Below are 21,486 nucleotides of genomic sequence, written 5' to 3' on the forward strand. Positions count from 1 at the left end.
TCCTCAGTCCCGAGCACACGGCAGACAGATGAACTGGGATTCTCTCATGCGGTGCATCTGGCATCGGCTGACAGGACAGACACGATGACAGTCCCCTCTGGGAAGCAGCACCAGGAGCTGATTGCTGTACTTTCTGACAGATGCCAGGGGAGGAGGACGTGAACGGACCAGGTACACCTGTCCTTTAATAGCCTGACAGCTGTAACAACATCCACCCTCGTGGCCATGTTGGGACAGGAATAATGACAGACCCTTGGGATGTTTCACTGAGAGCCTCTGTGGGTTGCCGGGGAATACCTGGAAATATTAGCTGCACTGCCTCCCATGTCCTGCTTCTTTCTCAGCTCCAAGAGATACAACCTCCCACGGGGACAGGAAAAAGAACCAGAGCCAAAACCGTGGCTTGGCCTTTAAATGTCAAAAGTCAGCTTTGAGTTGTAAGGAACTGAAGGACTCAGAGCTTAGTTCACAGATAATCTAGAAACTTGGAAGACATGTGACAGGTCAGAACCAGTCTGCCCAGCTCCAGAGGAGAGGAAGTTCCCGGGATGGCAGGAGAGAGAGCCTTTGGGGAGCCTTGCAGGCAGCAAGGGAGATGGACGCAGGAGGAGGTGGGGGTTCCCTGGAGACGATCTGCTCCCCCACCCCCCACCGGGACCTGCAAGGGACTGAAGAATATGACAGAGACCTCAGACGGGTGTGGGAGTCCTGGGGAGAGGGTCCCACACTTAGGGTTGCCAGATAAAATGCAATACTTGGGACACGTTTATACTAAAAACAAAACCAAAACCAAAACAACAACAACAACAAAACCCCACTCATTGTGTACCTGAAATTCAAATTTAACCAGGCAACTTGTATTTTTACTTACTAAATCTGGCAGCCCTCTGGCTCCTCACCTCCTGGGGGAGAACCCAAAAAGCCCCCTCGCCGTAGGTATGGCAAGGAAGACCAAGGCAAGGTAGGGCTGCAGGGCACAGGGTCTGGAACAGCCTTGGGAACATCGTCGACCCATGGCTAGTAGCAGAAGGAAAATGCTGCGCAGTCAAGGCAGGCCCAGAGCCAGCCTCCGGGTAAGGTTCCAGAAGTCAAATGCAGAGGACACAGCTGCCACCTACAGGAAGCATTCTACTTACTCAGACAGCACAAGTATGGCCTGATAGTGTCACCCAGACCAGATCTCTCTCCCTCTCTCTCTCTCCCTCTGCCTGCCTCTCTCTCTCTCTCTCTCTCTCTCTCTCTCTCACACACACTTTATGTGTGTCTCTGTGCAAAAACAATAAAAGCCCACACTTACAGAGCACTTGCTTATGTACCAGGGACTTTTCACATAACTTATGCTTAACTCTTTCTAAATGCACTATACTTTGTCCACTCCTCTAATCTTTGCAACAACCCACAAGGTAGGTAGTTTTATCTCCATTTTCCTGATGAGGAAACAGAGAAAAAGAAGACAGATAAGCATCTCAGAGTCATCTGGCTGGCAAATGACAACCCAAGTGTGAGGTCAGCTGTTTGGGTCCAGAACCCACACTCTTAAACTCCATGCTCTACAACCCATATCACTTGGACTTGGGTGTAACAGCAAGTTATGGAAAAACCCAGTTAGCAGTGACCTAGACACAAGTCTAGAATTGGGCAGGCCAAAACTGGTGACAGCTCCACAAGGCTTCTCCCAGGCTTCCCTCTGCCCTCCTAGGTGACTTTCAAACTCATGGTCCAAGATGGCTGCTGAAGCCCCAGTCATCACCTCTGTGTTCCAAAGAGCAGGCAGGAGGGAAAAAGGTGAGTTCCCTGTCCTTTCAAACTCTTCCAGGATGTCACACAGACTACCTCTTAGTGATGTGGCCTCATCTTGCTGCAGGAGAGTCTGGGGCAACTTATCTTTGGGTTGGTTGGCAACATATCCAGCTACAATTAGGAGATAATAAAAGGAGAACATGACTACTGAGAAGCAATAGCAGCCTCCGTTACCCTGTCTCTGAAATGTGACAGTCCCCGGAACTATCCACCTCTAGTAAACTTCCCTTTGGCCAAACCCCTCCCCTCAGCTCCATCATGGACAGAGCCAACAAATCAGTGAGAGTGCTTTCTCAAGGCATCTGTGAACAGCTCACAAGGCTGGAGGCTAAGGTACAGAAACGTTCTCAGGGACTGTCCCCACTCCCTGAACCCCCTCTTCGAAGCAACTACCATTCTGATTCCCTGATTCCTATTACCATGGGCTAGTTTTGCATTGTCTAGAACTCCGAATAAATCAGAATCCCAGAGCATGAACCTTCTGTGTCTGGGCTCTTTCCCCCAGCCTTTTGTCTGAGATTCCTTCCTGTGCTGTGTGTCAGTGCTGTGTGGTGCTCCCTAAGTGACATTGGCACCATTTGCTTATCCATTCACTCGTTGAGGGACATCTGGTCTGTCTCCAGTTTTGAGACACTATAAATAAATCTCGCGTGAGTATTCTTGCACAAGGCTTTTTGTGGACATCGCCCTTGAGTGCTCTTGGTTAAATACGTAGGATTAGGACAGATAGACCTGAGTCATAGGACAGATAGACATTTAACTTTCTACGTAATTGCCAAACAATTTTCCAAAGTGGTCATAACATTTTACACCTCCAGACAATGCATGAGTGTTCCAGTTGTTCCACAAGGTGACTTCCAGGGAGGAGCCCCAGCAGTGACACACTGTCCTCATCTGGACCTCAAGGGCCTGGTGAAAAGATCCCCAGGTGAAGCTCTACCCTCGGAAGCCAGGCAGAGTCTCCCCTGCTGGATGACCACAGGGAGGGCTGGGCTAAGGAAGTCCAGAGCGCGAGGCCACGCCCACAGGTCCTGTCACGTGAGGGCAGCATGGGCCAAGATATTCCTGGGACCGTGGAGATGGCAAGTCCCTCACAGAGGATGTTGCCATCCTTCATGTCCCTGCTGGCCTGTCAGGAATGCAGGGATACATCAGGATATGGGGGGGGGGGGGGGAGGAGGGGGAAGGAGATGAGCCTTAAACACTCAGGATGGGCACCAAAAGGAGTAATGGCCCCAGAAAAGAGCCAGCAATGCCTCCCTCACGAACCCACACATGCTCTAAGAAGCCAGTTCGCAGGGACCCCACTGACCAGGAGTACAAGGAACGTGCAGGTGTCGGGAGCTGTTTCTCCCAGATGCAGAAGACTCCGTTGCCTTATGCAAGACCCTCCCAAGGGAGTCTTAGGTCCACAGTTCAGGATGTCTGGAAAATCATCAAGGATTTTGGGTGACTTGATCAAGAAACATCTATCTCTCTTTGTATTTCTTCTGATTTTACTGTCTCCTCAACTCAGTCTCTGCCATAGGCTATGGCTAGGGATAGTGACTTGGGAGTAGATTGTAATACTCATTTGTAATTTGTTAGATGTGGCATAGCCTCGTAGTTAGGGGAGAGGGGCTCTGAAGCCAGCCCAGCTGGGATTGAATCCCAGCTCTGCTGTGTGACATTGGACAAGTACTGAACCTCTCTGTGCCTCAGTTTTCTCAGCTAGAAAATGAGGATGATAATAACGCGTGCTTCACAGGCTTTTCTGAGGAGTAAATTAGCTAATTTATGTACAGATCTTTGAGCAGGCCTAGAACACAATAAGCCCTTAATAAATTATGATTCGGGAAGATTGGGGCTTTCCTTAAAAGCTGCTGTAATAGCACAATTAGTTATGACTCTGAGTAAGGAAACTGAGGCACGAATCCAGCCCCTTGCCCAAGGCCTGGAGTCTCTAAGTCGCAGGGCAGTAGTTCTCATGTTCTCTGGGTGACTCCAAAGCTGGGGTTCATTCTTTATACCTCTACTCTTTTTATTTACATCTTGTAAACCGACTGGGCTGAGTGGTGTCCTGAGGGCTCCGGAACGTGATTCCACTGCCACCTGGTGGTGATGTGGCCACATGGCCTGTGGCTGGGGCTCCCCATGAAGACAAGGGGAAGGAGATGAAGGAACACTCCACGGCAGCATGACCAATAGAATACAACAGGTTCCCAAAGCCTCTCTGGAAGCTTTGTCCCGGAGGGCTCAGGATTCCCACGATTAGAATCTCTCCTTCTAGAAGAGGCATCTTCAGGTAAATGCTTGCCAACGTTTTTATGTATAACTAACACATCAACGTCTTAGGTGTTTACCTCGTCAGCTAGGGCTTACGAAGGAGACAGAAGGGTCCAGGGGATGGCACACAGGACTCCCATAAATTTTGATGGGGAATACGCAATTCAGAAGTCGGGCTTAAAGCATGGGCCTCATGCTCATCCAAAGAGGTCAGATTTGGGTGGGGGCACTGAACTGGGCGCTTTTTATAACTCTGTCCCCATTTGGTCGTCTTTTGTTAACTCCCCAAGTTGGGTGGAAGAGGGTGGGTAAAAATTCTTAATGAGGAATACAAAGCCCTCCGAACTCTGGATCCTGGGATGTGTCCAGCCTCCTGTCCCCTGTCCCATTTCACACCCTTGGGCAGTTCCACACTTAGGGGATGGCTATAAATTGGGCTGCTCCCTGCACACCCACTTTCTGGGAGATTCCCTTCATCCCTGTAGAGGAGGGGGAAAAATGTCTTTTCATCTAGGTTCTTGGCTGAGGCTCTGTAACAAAAGACAGATTAACAAGAGGAAAAAATGGACTGGAGTTTATTAACACATCTCTCGTGCCTGTAACACAGGGAGGCACCTAGAGATGCGTAACTCACAGGGATGTTTAGGGCTTATGTCCTATCTCAAGCTAAAAGAAAAGAGGCTTGGGGTTTTTGGGTGGGCGAGGCGAGTCTTGGGCAGGTGATGGAAGTATGGTAAACAAGGGTTATTCAGTAAGGTTTTTTATGCAGATTTAAGTTGTGCCTACTCCATTGATAAGAGTTGTTAAGAGTCCTCCTCTTCCTGGTACAGGAGAGGGAGACTTCTCTACAAATAGAAATTTCCTTTATCGTAAACATAAATTTACTTTACCAAAGGAAAATTTGTTCCCTGTTTCTAGAGCTTTTTCCTGCACCCGCTGGTTCTTAACGACCTCAAAATAATCCACATGCCAGGGGCGCCTGGGTGGCTCAGTGGATTAAGCTTCGGAGTCTTGATTTCAGCTCAGGATCTCACTTGAGAGATGGTGCCCCGCATCAGGCTCTGCGCTGATGGTGCAGAGGCTACTGGGAATTCCCTCCCTCTCTCTCTCCCTCTCTCTCTCTCTCTCTCTCACTGCCCTTCCCCCGCTCATTCATGCTCGCTCTCGCTCTCTCTCGAAATAAATACACAAATAAACATTTTTTAAAGAATCCATATGCCAAAGAGGTGCACTTTGGAGTGGCATGTTCTGGAACCCCTTAACCCCCTAGCACTAAAACCCCAATACTACTTACTCTAAGAGTACCTCCCACACTGCGTTCTATGTGGATGACATCCCTGGGTCACAGCTCCATAGATTACAACACAGGAGGTGCCTCTGGCGGCTCATGCACCCTGCAGAATGCCACTGCCACTACCATCCATGCAATTGTGATGGGCAGTCATCTTCACAGCCGTGCCCTGACCTCCAGGCCATAGTTGACGGGTCTGGTGTGGGCTCCAAAATCAAATGGAGCTAGTCAGAGAGCTCCCATTCCCAAATATGAAATGGATATGAGATTCTAAAATCAGATTGGCTGGGATGTCAAATAAAGGAAGGGTGTGTGACAGCCCTAAACTGTGTGTGACGGTGTCCCGACCAGCTCTCCCTTGTCAAGGTGGGGCACCCATCCGTCTGGTGCTGTGTGGGCTGCCAACGTTTCAAAGCTACCTTTTCTCTGGAAGATCATCTGCTCTCCCGGACAGTCCACCTCTCCCCAGCCGACAGTCACAGAGATGCAAAAGGCCAGCCTGAAGGCACAAGAACTCTGCAGTGCATTTGCATCCCAGAGGCCCCTCCACCGACCCTGCTCAGCCCTCTCCTTCCCATTCATGCTTCTTCCCTGCATTACCAGCTTCACTTGAGAACATACCCCCAACAGACCCCCCGAAGCCGTCTTTCTGCTTCTAGGGAACCCACCTAAGGCAGCTGTGTTCTACCACACGGACTAGAAGCAAAGGGGACCAGTCTGTGGGGAGACAACAGCAAAGACTCTCCTCTTGACCCAACTTTAGATGGTTTTTTGACAAAGTCTCAACTTTGGCCTATAAAAACTGCAGACTCGCAGCACAAATGACCCATCCCCACACTAAAAGACTTGAACCAACACTAACATAGCCTCCAACAGCTCAAGGCTGCGTCCCTAGGATGTCCCGCTTAAAGTGATCGCCTGAGGGAGCTAAGGCTGCCAGGGGAATCATGGCTTGTTCCAGCCAAAACCTGGTCCCTGAAACCCAGCCCCCAACCCTTAGCGCAGTTACTCTAGAAAGCTTGCCATCGTGAGCCCTTTCTCTCCCCCTTGAGGTGTGGATCTTCCACCACCAGAACTGCCTTGTCAAGGACCTGAGTGCTATCTCTTTGAAATGGAAACACTTAGGGGGTAACTCGCACCTCCCTCCTATCCAGCCCTCCCAGTCCTTGGGGACCTTGCTTTAATTTACACTACCTCGCGAAACAAAGATGTGAGTTTGCTTCTCCGCCAGATGAGCACTGATGAACAAACCCAGTCTCTGCCCCAGCTCCCCACAACTCTTCCTTCAAAGTGCCCAGTCATCTCTGTACAAACCAAAGTTGAGTTCAGTTCACACTGGATCTTCCCCACCATCGCAAGGGTTACAACTGAGTAGTCTATCCTTACCACATTAGATAGTGTCCAGCTTTACCCTTGACAAGAGAAATGAAGCAACTATCCCATGGGCAGTGGAGGGGGGAGGGGGGCTGGGAATCAGTATTTCTAGCACTCAAGTCCCAACTTTCCGGTCATTCCTGGGCACTTCATCCCTGCCCTTAGGCCCCATAAGATGCCTTGGGACATAATATGTCCCCACTTCTTGCTTAGATGAACTCATGTCAGTTTCTATTACTTGTAAGGAATTCAGCCTTTACTGATATGTTTCCTCCTCATGCTGTGCCCTTCTCTTCCTTGCTGTCTGCCTGGCTTATACCTACCCATCGTTCTACACAGCTCCAAAATTAACTCCTTGAAACCTGCCCTGATAAGCCACTCTGCAGCCCCTGGTGTGTGCCTCCATCATACCCAGAACCCCTTGAACACTGTCTACACTGTCTACTGTAAATCTTTGGTTTACAATTACAGAAGTCCTTTGAGTTTATATGGGAAACCCACTTGGCCAAGAGAACTGAAAAAGTGTGTGCTTCACTGGAAAACTATGCATTGTTTACAGCATACTGGTTCCAGTTATCTAATCCTGATTTCATGTGAGTGAATCTGCAACTCGGTAAATCATAGACAACTGATAGCAATGCAAAATCATTCTTGCCTAGAGACATGTAAGTAAATTCTGTGCAAGGGAGGAGTGACCTTCCCTTCTGTGGAAAAGCCGGTCTTGCATCCACTTGTTCATTCATTTCAATATTCCCAATCCGTCCATAAATGGGTCTGTTCTTTCTAGTTGTGAATTTTTACCAGTTTTCTCATTAGTAAGCTAAATAAAATCTTTAACATGTGTTCATGTTTATACCTGCATGAGAGTCATGATTCTACCAGTTTTGGAAAATTGCTCTTTCAACAGAAAACTGGGGTCTCTTTAGTTCTGATAATAATGGCTGCCACAGGGGCGCCTTGCGGTCCGTGAGTTCGAGCCCCGCGTCGGGCTCTGGGCTGATGGCTCAGAGCCTGGAGCCTGTTTCCGATTCTGTGTCTCCCTCTCTCTCTGCCCCTCCCCCATTCATGCTCTGTCTCTCTCTGTCCCAAAAATAAATAAAAACGTTGAAAAAAAATTAAAAAAAAAATAATGGCTGCCACAAACGGCACAGTGGGTAATGGGTTATACTTTCAATGTTTCATTTAGAGTGGAGATGTCATCAGTTTTGTTCACTGAATAAAATACACCACAGCTCTTAGAATAGTCCCTGGCAAATAGTAAGTGCTCAAAAACGTATTTGTAACTAAATGAATAAATCTCAACAATGCCAGGCAAACCTGCTGTTTTCATTCCCATTTTACTTTTTTAAATTTTTTTACAGTTTATTTATTATTTTTGAGAGGGGGGGGACAACGCAAATGGGGGAGGGCAGAGAGAGAGGGAGACACAGAATCCGAAGCAGGCTCCAGGCTCTGAGCTGTCAGCACAGAGCCAACTAGGGGCTCAAACTCACAAACCATGAGGTCATGACCTGAGCTGAAGTCAGACGCTCAACCGACTGAGCCACCCAGGAGCCCTTTCATTCCCATTTTAAAGATGAGGAGGCTGAGGCACATAGCTATAGATGATAGTGTGAGAATTTGAATGCCTTGGGTCCTTAGATGAAACTGAAAGGAAAAAAAAAATCTCATTACATTTCCTTTTACAGAAGTATGGAAATTATTCCAACAGGAACGCCCAACAGATTTCTCCTTATTTCTCTTTGACCCAAATTGCAGAATATGTCCTTTTGTGAAGCAATCACCAAAGGAGTGAACTCTCAGCCCATCTGGGCCATGCCTGGAGTTGGTGATGAAGCCATATGCAGGGGGGCGGGTCTGAACAAAGCAGGTGGGTTCACAAGCAGCTGTGTCTACTCCAGCAAGTTTTGCAATTGCCTCTTCCCCACTGAGCTCACCAGCTTAGAATCCATTTTATTTTTGTCTTGTTAAACTGATTTGTATATTGTCATATTGTCATCATTTTTTAGAAATATATCATTCACATCAATGAAATGCATCTATTTAAAATACATGATTCCATAAGTTTTGACCCATGTGTAAATCCACGTAACCACCACCCACCCCAAAGTGTGTTTTTGTGCAACTTTCCAATCAGTCCCACACCCCTACCAAGAAGCAGGCAGTCACTGTTCTTGTTTGTATCACTAGAGACTAGGTTTGCCTCATCTAGAAATTCTCATAAATGAAATCATATCGTATGTACTTTTTAATGTCTGGATTCTTTCATTTGACATAATATTTTGGGGATTCATCCCTGTTTTTGTACATATCTATAGTTTGTCCTTTTTATCACTAGGTAGGACTCCATTCATACAATGGGGATATATACCACAAATTGTGGATCCATTTCCTTCTTGTGAATATTCGGATTGTTTCCAGTTTGGAGCTTATGAACAAAGATGCTAAGAACATCCATATACAAGTCTTCTCAGATCTGTGTGTGTTTGTTTGTTTGTTTGTTTGTTTGTTTGTTTTTAGAGAGAGAGCGAGCCCAAGCAGGGGAGAGGGGCAGAGAGAGAGAGAGAGAGAGAGAGAGAGAATATATTAAGCAGTCTCCATGATCAGTGTGGAGCACAATGCGGGGTTCAATCCCATGATCCTGGGATCATAACCTGAACCAAAATCAAGAGTCGGACACTCAACCTACTGAGCTACCCAGATCTGTTTTTAAATTGTTTTCCTGGCTCAAGGATCCCACACCACAGGTGAAATTAGCCCAATACACACAAGCAGCAATGGCCCAGTGACCCATGCAAGACTTGGTTTCCACCCAGGGACCATTTCTGGACCAGGATCCTAGGCTGCCAGGCTGAGCTTTCATTCTTGTTTAGAGATCTCAGGGAAAACAACACCATCCCAGCTCTGTATTTGGCCCCCTGGCACATCTAGGAAAGACCTCAGCAACTTTCCATGAGTAGGGATTATACATTCCAATGCCTGAAGCGTGCATTTTGTCCACATCCACCCACTCCTAGGGCATCACACAGCTCCAACTCCAACTCACCACTTTGGCCATGGTGTAAGGACATAGAGATTTTTCTTTCTTTCTTTTTTTCTTTCTTTTTTTCTTTCTTTCTTTCTTCTTTCTTTCTTTCTTTCTTTCTCTTTCTTTCCTTCCTTCCTTCCTTCCTTCCTTCCTTCCTTCCTTCCTTCTCTTTAAGCTCAACTGAGAAACTTAGTCTATTCAGTCATCCATTCATTAAATATTTATTAAGTACTTAGTAAGTATGTATCAGGAAGTAAGGATACAGCATTAAACAAAAGACAAAATAAAAGCACCATCAACAAGAAACCAAACCTGTGTTCAGGTAGACTGAAGGGCTACCCTCAATGACAGTTGCAATGGGGTGGATAATGTCTAAGAAAGACTATAATTCTCAGCCTCCTTGTAATTATTTGAGGGTCATATGACTAGTTCTGACCTTGGAGTGTGAACAGTAGTGACATGTAACATTCCTGGCTGAGGTAAAGGATAGATATACCCCATGTACAGTTCTCCAGTCCCCCTCTTCCTTTGGCCATTGGCAACCGGTCCCAGATGTGGCTGCTACAAAAATGATGGTATTTCAGTCAGCCCGAGGCCTTGAGCAACAGTGCAGCAGTCTCGTGTCTCCCCCCACACCCCACCAATATGTGGCAGGCTTTTGTTGTGTTAAATCACTGAGATTTGGGAGATGTTTGTTACCACAGCATAAGCAGTCAATCGTGACTAATTCAGAAAATCAGTACCAGAAAGAAATCTGCTATAACAAAAACCTAAAAAATGACTTAACAGTCAGACCACATATAGAAAGGAAATAGAGAAGGCTGGAAAGATGACACTACAAGTTACGTAGGGGCAAAACATTTGAGAGAACCATTCCCTGCAATAATTTGGGAGCTAGGGGTGCCTGGGTGACTCAGTCGGTTAAGCATCTGACTTCAGCTCAGGTCATGATCTCATGGTTCGTTGGTTGGAGCCCTGCATCAGGCTCTGTGCTGACAGCTCGGAGCCTGGAGCCTGCTTCAGATTCTGTGTATCCCTCTCTCTCTCTCTGCCCCTTCCCCACTCGCACTCTGTCTCTGTCTCTCTCTCAAAAATAAAATAAAAACAGGGAACAGCATGGAAGCTTTTTGTGTGTCTTGCGTCCGTAAAATACAACCAGACCAACACTGAACCATCCTACACACCTAGAAAACTGATTGGAAGATTAACACAACAATCTGCACAACCTGAACCACAGAACTAGGCAGGTACGTGGCGCAGAGAGTTGAACTTGGGGAGCAAGAAGCTCCGAAAGGTAGGGAACTGCTTTTGTGGGCAGAGAGAGGACAGAGACGGGGGAGGGGGGGAGAATATGGGAAAATCACCCCTCCCCGAAAGCAGCTGGAGAGAAAGTGAAAAATTGGAAACAGCCGCAGAGACTAAAAAGGGAGAAAGGAGAAAGGAGAGGGCTTAAATTCCATTAAGACTGTAAACAAGGGGAGCGCAAAGTCTGCAACTCCTCAGCTCAATACCTGGCGGTGCTCTGGTGGGAAGGGCGAATCCCCAGGAACAGAGTGGAGTCCAGGAGGTTCTCGGGCCACACGGGGAAAAGCGGTTCCACTGCTGGAAGGACATTTGGTAGAGGCTGTTGAAGCCACCTGGTCCCAGCAGAACCCAGAAGGCGGCCACATTCACTGGTGCTAGAAAAGGTCGTTGGGGATGAAGCCTGGTGCCAGATGCGTGTTGTGATTTTCCATAATCCCTGAAACACTACGGCTACACTGTCTCACGAACTTTTTCTGGGGCGGGTGGCACTTGGCTGCAGTCTCAGGGCACCGGCAGCAGCAGGGTCCAGTGGGTGTACCTGGGTGCAGCTGATATTTGGCCATTGCTCATTCAGCCATTGCTCAGTGAGACCCTCCTGCAGAAGGGCGGAACGGGTCAAAGTCGCAGTCCTTTGGAAGTAGGGGGCTGGGCAAAACAGCTGCATCTGAGACAAACTCGGGAGAGAGGTCTTGCCTGGGACCTGGTCACGGAGAGTAAAAGAGCGGGGAGTGGACAAAAGCTGAAGACAGAGGACGGATACGCTGCTGATCCGGGAGAACAGACTGGGTGGCTGGGTGACGCCATTTTCACCATTCCCCCACATGCGTATAGGCACCTACAAGTGCTGCAACACTCCGCCCCAGTAGGCCAGCAGCGCCACCTAGTGGAGAGCAGAGCTGTTACACTGAGCCCCGCCCAACTGGGCCATATTCGCTCTTCAAGAACACAAGTTTCACTGCCGACTTAATTTATGGACTATAAAGAACTACATAGACTGACTTCTAGGGCAAAACGAAGCAATTTCAGTCCTACTTCAATCTGTTAGCAGGTTCATCTATTCAACGTTCTTTTTTTTTCTTTCTTTTTCCTTTTTCTCTTTTACAATTCTTTTCTTTTTCTTGAATACAGAAAGAGAAAAAATTCATTTTTATTTTCAATTTTTATTAAAAATATCTTTCTTTAATTTATTACTATACTTTTTATTTTGTGTAAATTTTTTCAAATTCTACTTTACTTCCATAATTTTATTTTAGTATACTTCACTGTACTCACCTTTTCAAATTCTCAATTTCCTTTTTCTTCTTTCTTTTTCTTTTTTCCTCTTTTTCATTTCTTTTCCTTTTCTTCAATGCAGAAAGAGAAAAACTTCATTTTTACTTTCAATTTATATTAAAATATTTTTATTTAATTTTTATTACTATATTTTTTGCTGTTATGTAAGTTTTTTCAAATTCTATTTTACTTCCATCATTTTTAGTCTACTACAGTGTATTCACTTTTTGAAATTTTCAATTTTTTCTTTTCTTTTTTCTCTTTTTCTCTTTTTCATTTTTCTTTTTTCTTAAATACAGAAAATGAAAAAAATCATATTTATTTTTAATTTTTATTAAAATATTTTTCTTTAATTTTTTTTCTACTACGTTCTTTACTTTTGTGTATACTTTTTCAAATTCTATTTTACCCCCATCATCTCATTTTAGTCTACTTCAGTGTATTCATTTTTTCAAATTCTCAAACGATTCCCCCCCCACTTTTTTTCTCTAATCTGTCAAACCACTTTCAACACCCAGACCAAAACACACCCAGGATCTAGTATCCTCTATTCTATTTGTGTGTGCGTGTGTTTTTAATTTTTAATTTCAATATTTTTTTAATTTTAATTTTTTATTTCAATTTTTCTACCTCATTAATTCCTTTTCTCCCTTCAAGATGACAACACGAAGGAATTCACCCCAAAAGAAAGAGCACGAAGAAACGACAGCCAGGGATTTAACCAACACAGATACAAGCAAGATGTCTAAATGAGAATTTAGAATCACAATAATACAAATACTAGCTGGAGTCGAAAATAGATTAGAATCCCTTTCTGCAGAGACAAAAGAAGTAAAAAAGAGCCAGCATGAAATTAAATGTGCTATAACTGAGCTGCAATCACAGATGGATGCAGTGGTGGCAAGGATGGATGAGGCAGAACAGAGAATCAGTGATACAGAGGACAAACTTATAGAGAATAACAAAGCAGAAAAAAAAAGAGGGAGAATAAGGCAAAAGAGCATGATTTAATAATTAGAGAAATCAGTGACTCATTAAAAAGGAACAACATCAGAATCACAGGGGTCCCAAAAGAGGAAGAGAGAGAAATAGGGGTAGAAGGGACATGTGAGCAAATCATAGCACAAAACTTTCATAACCTGGGAAAGACAGGCATCAAAATCCAGGAAGCACAGAGGACTCTCATTAGATTCAACAAAAACTGACCATCAACAAGGCATATCATAGTCAAATTCACAAACTACTCAGGCAAGGAGAGAATCATGAAAGTAGCAAGGAAAAATAAGTCCCTAACCTACAAGGGAAGACAGATCAGGTTTGCAGCAGACCTATCCACAGAAATCGACAGGCCAGAAAGGAGTGGCAGGATATATTCAGTGTGCTGAATCAGAAAAATATGCAGCCAAGAATTCTTTATCCAGCAAGGCTGTCATTCAAAATAGAAGGAGAGATAAAAAGTTTCCCAGACAAACAAAAATTAAAGGAGTTTGTGACCACTAAACCAGCCCAGCAAGAAATTTTAAGGGGGACTTTCTGAGGGGAGAAAAGATGAATATATATATACCAAAAGCAACAAAAGATTAGAAAGGACTAGAGAACCTCACCAGAAACTCCAACTCTACAAGCATCATAATGGCAATAAATTCATATCTTTCAGTAGTCACTCTAAACATCAATGGACTCAATGCTCCGATCAAAAGACATAGGGTAACAGAATGGATAAGGAAACAAGATCCATCAATATGCTGTTTACAAGAGACCCACTTTAGACCTAAAGACACCTTCAGATTGAAAGTAAGGGGATGGAGAACCATCTATCATGCTAATGGTCAATAAAAGAAAACCAGAGTAGCCATACTTATATCAGACAATCTAGACTTTAAAATAAAGACTGTATCAAGGGATGCAGGAAGGCATTATATCATAATCAAGGGGTCTATAGACCAAGAGGACCTAACAATTGTAAACACTTATGCACCAAATGTAAGAGCACCCAAATATGTAACTCAGTTAATCACAAACATAAGGAAATTCATTGATAATAATACCATAACAGTAGGAGACTTCAACACCCCACTCACAGCAATGGACAGATCATCTAAACAGAAAATCAAAAAGGAAACAATGGCTTTGAATGACACACTAGACCAGATGGACTTAACAGATATATTCAGAACATTTCATACTAAAGCAGCAGAATATACATTATTCTCCAGTGCACATGGAACGTTCTCCAGAATAGACCATATACTGGGACACAAATCAGCCTTAAGTACAAAAAGATCGAGATCATACCATACATATTTTCAGACCACAATGCTATGGAACTCGAAATCAACCACAAGAAAAAATTTGGAAAGGTCACAAATACTTGGAGACTGAAAAACATCCTACTAAAGAATGAATGAGCTAACCAAGCAGTTAAAGAGAAAATTAAAAAGTATATGGAAGTCAATGAATATGATAACACCACAACACAAAACCTCTGGAACACAGCAAAGGCAGTCATAAGAGGAAAGTATATAGCAATCCAGGCCTTCCTAAAGAAGGAAGAAAGATCTCAGATACACAACCTAACCTTATGCCTTAAGGAGCTGGAAAAAGAACAGCAAATAAAACCCAAAACCAGCAGAAGGCAGGAAATAATAAAGATTAGAGCAGAAAGCAATGCCATCGAAGCCAAAAAAAAAACCAAAAAACAAACAAACAAAAAAAGAACAAACAAACAAACAAAAAACAACAGTAGAATGGATCAATGAAAACCGAAGCTTGTTCTTTGAAAGAATTAACAAAATTGATAAACCACTAGCCAGTTTGATCAAAAAGAAAAAGGAAAGGATCCAAATGAATAAAATTAAGAATGAAGGAGGAGAGATCACAACCAACACAACAGAAATACAAACAACGAGAGAATATTATGAGCAATTATATGCCAATAAAATGGGCAATCTGGAAGAAATGGACAAATTCCTAGAAACATATACACTACCAAAACTGAAACAGGAAGAAATAGAAAGTTGGAACAGACCCATAACCAGTAAGGAAATCAAATTAGTAATCAAAAATCTGCCAAAAAACAAGAGTCCAGGGCCTGATGGCTTTCCCAGGGAATTCTACCAAACATTGAAGGAAGAGTTAACACCTATTCCCTTGAAGCTGTTCCAAAAAATAGAAATGGAAGGAAAACTTCCAAAGTCTTTCTATGAAGCCAGCATTACCTTGATTCCAAAACCAGACAGAGACCCCACTAAAAAGGAGAACTATAGACCAATTTCCCTGATGAACATGGATGCAAAAATTCTCAGCAAGATATTAGCCAACGAGATTCAACAATATGTTAAAAAAAATTATTCACCATGACCAAGTGGGATTTATACCTGGGATGCAGGGCTGGTTCAATATCTGAAAACAATTAATGTGATTCATCACATCAATAAATGAAAGGACAAGAACCATATGATCCTTTCAATAGATGCAGAGAAAGCATTTGACAAAATACAGCATCCTTTCTTGATAAAAACCCTCAAGAAAGTAGGAATAGAAGGATCATACCTCGAGATCATAAAAGCCATATATGAACGACCCAACGCTAATATCATCCTCAATGCGGAAAAACTGAGAGCTTTCCCCCTAAGGTCAGGAACAAGACAGGGATGTCCACTCTTGCCACTGTTATTCAACATAGTATTGAAAGCATCGCCTCTGCAATCAGACAACACAAAGAAATAAAAGGCATCCAAATCGGCCAGGAGGAGGTTAAACTTTCACTCTTTGCAGATGACATGATACTCTATACGGAAAACCCAAAAGATTCCACCAAAACACTGCTAGAACTGATTCATGAATTCAGCAAAGTTGCAGGACAAAAAATCAACGCACAGAAATTGGTTGGATTCCTATACACCAACAATGAAGTGACAGAAAGAGAAATTAAGGAATCGATCCCATTTACAGTTGCCCAAAAAACCATAAAATACCTAGGAACAAATCTAACCAAAGAGGTGAAAAATTTATACATTGACTACTATAGAAAGCTTATGAAAGAAATTGAAGAAGACACCAAAAAATGGAAAAACATTCCATGCTCCTGGATAGGAAGAACAAATATTGTGGAAATGTCGATACTACACAAACCAATCTACATATTCAATGCAACCCCTATCAAAGTAAAACCAGCATTCTTCACAGAGCTAGAACAAATAACCCTAAAATTTGTATGGAACCAGAAAAGACCCCGAGTAGCCAAAGCAATCTTGAAAAAGAAAACCAAAGCAGGAGGTATCACAATCCCAGACTTCAATCTATACTACAAAGCTGTAATCATCAAGACAGTATGGTACTGGCACAAGAGCAGACACTCAGATCAATGGAACAGAATAGAGAACCCGGAAATGGACCCACAAACATATGGCCAACTAATCTTTGACAGAGCAGGAAAGAATATCCAATGGAATAAAGACAGTCTCTTCAGCAAGTGGTGCTGGGAAAACTGGACAGCGACATGCAGAAGCACGAACGTGGACCACTTTCTTTTTTTTTTTTTTTTTAATTTTTTTTTCAACGTTTATTTATTTTTGGGACAGAGAGAGACAGAGCATGAACGGGGGAGGGGCAGAGAGAGAGGGAGACACAGAATCAGAAACAGGCTCCAGGCTCTGAGCCATCAGCCCAGAGCCCGACGCGGGGCTCGAACTCACGGACCGTGAGATCGTGACCTGGCTGAAGTCGGACGCTTAACCGACTGCGCCACCCAGGCGCCCCCGTGGACCACTTTCTTACACCATACACAAAAATAAACTCAAAATGGATGAAAGACTTCAATGTAAGACAGGAAGTCAGCAAAATCCTTGAGGAGAAAGCAGGCAAAAACCTCTTTGACCTTGGCTGCAGCAACTTCTTATTCAACACATCTCTGGAGGCAAGGGAAACAAAAGCAAAAATGAACTACTAGGACCTCATCATCAAAATAAAAAGATTCTGCACAGAAAAGGAAACAATCAACAAAACTAAAAGGCAACTGACAGAATGGGAGAAGATATTTGCAAATGACATATCAGATAAAGGGTTAGTATCCAAAATCTATAAAGAACTTATCAAAGTCAACACCCAAAAACCAAATAATCCAGTGAAGAAATGGGCGAAAGACATGAATAGACACTTCTCCAAGGAAGACATCCAGATGGCTAACCGACACATGAAAAAATGCTCAACATCACTCATCATCAGGGAAATACAAATCAAAACCACCATGAGATGCCACCTCACACTTGTCAGAATGGCTAACATTAACAACTCAGGCAACAACAGATGTTGGTGAGGATGTGGAGAAAGAGGATCTCTTTTGCACTGTTGGTGGCAATGCAAGCTGGTGCAACCAGTCTGGAAAACAGTATGGAGGTTCCTCAAAAAACTAAAAATAGAAGTACCCTATGACCCAGCAATTGCACTACTAGGCATTTATCCAAGGGATACAGATGTGCTGTTTTGAAGGGACATGTGCACCCCATGTTTATAGCAGCACTATCAACAATAGCCAAAGTATGGAAAGAGCCTAAATGTCCATCAATGGATGAATGGATAAAGAAAACGTGGTATATATATACAATGGGGTATTACTCAGCAATCGAAAAGAATGAAATCTTGCCATTTGCAACTACGTGGATGGAACTGGAGGGTATTATGCTAAGTGAAATTAGTCAGTCAGAGAAAGACAAAAATCATATGACTTCACTCATATGAGGACTTGAATATAAGGGAAGGGAAACAAAAATAATATAAAAACAGGGAGGGAGACAAAACATAACAGACTCATAAATACGGAGAACAAACTGAGGGTTGCTGGAGGGGTTGTGGGAGGGGGGATGTGCTAAATGGGTAAGGGGTATTAAGGAATCTACTCTTGAAATCATTGTTTCACTATATGCTAACTAATTTGGATGTAAATTTTAAAAAATAAAAAATAAAATTAATAAAATAAAATAAAAACATAAAAATATTTTAAAAATAATTTGGGAGGTAGCTCACATGACTCATAAATTTGTAGCTATAGAGAAGTTTGGCTATCAAAACAATAGTAGCATCTGGTAATATTGACCTCATTGGCAAGATAATATAAGAAAGAGAAACAAAACTGAATAGTGAGAATTTTTAAAAATGGGCATTTCACATTACCAAAAAGCCAACTGTTTGGAGACCCTAATTACCAGAAGATAAATTGAGAAAGCCCACCAAAACTCAGACTTTCAGCAAAGATCAGGCTATCCGTAGAGCTTTCCCATGGAAGCCTGATGGCCTCAAAATACCCCTCTTCAGAGTGAGAACAAGGCAGGGTGGCACAGGGGGGGGCAAGCAAAGAAATATGGTGATCTGAGAACTAGATCTTGGAAAGAACTATATTTATGGTTTCAATGACATGGAACTGGCTGGGGCAAATAGACAATAAATCTGCTAAGTTTTTGAACTGCCAAAGAAACAGTTCTGAACAAAAAGAAATCTGTGACTCCTCAAGATTTACACTGACCCCTCAACTCCCAACTTTCCTTTGTTTAGCAGGAAGTGAGCTAAGAAATCTATGCAGACCCCAAAGAGAATATATTCCCAACCCCCACCTGAGATTAGCCAAGGATAATAAAGAAGAAGCAAGAAATAATCAAAGAGAATTCCTCAGTCCCACAATAGGGGCACTCACAAGACCTACCCAGTAGAATTTCAGAATTGCTTTTGAGACACATTTGGAATTCGTGGAAGAGCCTGGGCTGGAGATATAAATTTGGGAGTCATAATTATATACAGAACTATTTGAGGCTGTAGGTCTGAAAGAGATTAACAAGACTGATGGAGAAGGAAAGTGGTCCAAATACTGAGACCAGGGACACTGGCAGGTTTAAAAGTCAGCAAGATGAGCGGGAACTGACAAGGGAGCCTGAGAAAGAGGATGCATAGGGGTGGGTGGAAACTGAAAAAGCATAGAAGCCTGCCAGCCAAATGAATAAAGGGTGCCAAAGAATAGCTTAAAGTCATTTAGTTTGTACACAGCTGAAAATGTATTCACATACCAGAAATGTATTCACAACCATGTATAAATTGTCACTCTAAACAAAGGAAAAGGCAGGATTTATAGAGCAAACGTCATGGAGAGCATGTGAATTTTGTCCTTGGGTAGGATGGTTGATCACAAATACTCAGGAAGGGCGGTGTGTCCTTGAGAAGGTTGGCAGGGTTAGGGAAGACAGTTTAGTTCTTTGTGGGGGTATCTCAGAAGCCCTAAGGGCTCTGCTGCAGGAATAGATAGGACACCTGCCTCTCATGGTGGCCAGTGTCTTTCTGCTGGTGTCTCCATCTTAGGTAAGAAGGTAGTCTCTTCATGTCCCTCATTATGACTTCTCAGTCTCCCATTTGGTCAGCCTGAGCTCACTGAGTAGCTGAGAAGGCCAGCAGGACCACTGTGACTTTTTTGAAATGGTAGTCAGATAGATTTCAGCTTGGGGTAACAGCTATAGAGTAACATTTAAGTGCCGGGAGATCCAGAGTAAGGCAAGAGGAAAGATACTGGCAAATACCATAAGAAAAAAGTAACACCCACTTCATATCTAGTTTCCTCTTCAGCCTACCCCTCACCAAGGGAATTAGATCAATTGACCAACAACCAAGTGTCCCTTTCTCTCATTTGACTGATTATTTGGCTCCCCAGTGAATATACTCTGTTATAGTCTGTCAAGCCCCTGCAGTTTGAGTGTTTCGTTTGTTGTTTGGGCTACAGTCCCAAATAAATAGTGAATTTCTGTTAGATTTTGACAGTCGCTTATTCGTTTCTATATTTTTTTTAATAAGGACTTTATAACCTAGCTTATTGATTCCCTCTGGAGGAAGGGAAAGATATTGTAATTGATTTGCTCTGAGTTTTCACATTCAAGAGAAAGGAGAGGGAGAAACGTCATGTATTTAGAAGCTTTAGGTTGGAGGGAGGGAGGGCAGCCATGAAGGTCTAGATGAACCAAATGCAGCGACTTCTTATTTCTGTTCCAGCTGAGATTTGAACTTTTAAATACATATTTAGACTCACTTAAACAGTTCTTATAGAAAACAGGTAATCTTGCTTAGAAGCTACAGCTCCCAGTTCTCTCCATCATGTGAGAGCAATTTCAGTTAACTCTTTGTATACATTGCCTCCCTTTGCTGGCAGGTCGGCTCTATGAATTAGACATACATATGGTGCACACAAATGACAAGTTCTTACGGCCATTTAATCTCTAAAATTCTCCCCCCGCCCCAAGAAAGAGAAGTGGCTACAGATGCAAACAGAAGAAGGGGGGAATGGTTATGTACAGGCAAAGACAACTGGAAGTCTCCCTTTTTTTTTTTTAATGTGTAAATGAAATTTATTCACCATTACCCCTCCAAAAAATGACAAGAGGAGGGAGGCCTCGCAATATTGCTGCGTGTCTAAGACCAGGCCCATCCTCCCCTTCCTGGGCTTAGTTCTTCACCTGTAAGATGTGGAGTTTCAGCAGGCTTTCCCTAGACTATTTTCCAGCTCTGAAATGCCACAGTTTTATGTTGAGTGTTCAACACTCATATTTTAATTTTCAGGATGACAGTATAGCCTAGTGGCCAAGTGTGGCCCCCAGCAATAGACTGCCTTATTCTGAATGTTTGCACCATCTCTCTTTTTTTTTAATTCAAGTTAGGTAACATATAGTATAGTCTTGCTTTCGGGACATCTCTTACATATGACACCCAGTGCTCATCCCACAAAGTGCCCTCCTTAATGCCCATCACCCATTTAACCCATTCCCCCCACCCACCTCTCCTCCAGCAACCCTCACTTTGTTCTCTGTATTCAAGAGTCTCTTATGGTGTGCCTCCCTCTCTGTTTTTATCTTATTTTTCCTTCCCTTAAGTGAGTCAGAGAAAGACAGATATACAATTTCACTCATATGTGGAATTTGAGAAGTCTCCTTTAAAAAAAATTTTTTTTTAATCTTTATTTATTTCTGAGAGAGAGACAGGGTGTGAGCAGGGGAGGAGCAGAGAGAGAGAGAGGGAGACACAGAATCCGAAACAGGCTTCAGGCCCTGAGCTGTCAGCACAGAGCCCGACGTGGGGCTCGAACCCCAGGAACCGTGAGATCATGACCTGAAGCCGATGTCTG

The sequence above is a fragment of the Herpailurus yagouaroundi genome, unplaced genomic scaffold, assembly GCF_014898765.1.
Source record: "Herpailurus yagouaroundi ecotype Mexico unplaced genomic scaffold, PumYag 159, whole genome shotgun sequence".
Lineage (NCBI taxonomy): Eukaryota > Metazoa > Chordata > Mammalia > Carnivora > Felidae > Herpailurus > Herpailurus yagouaroundi.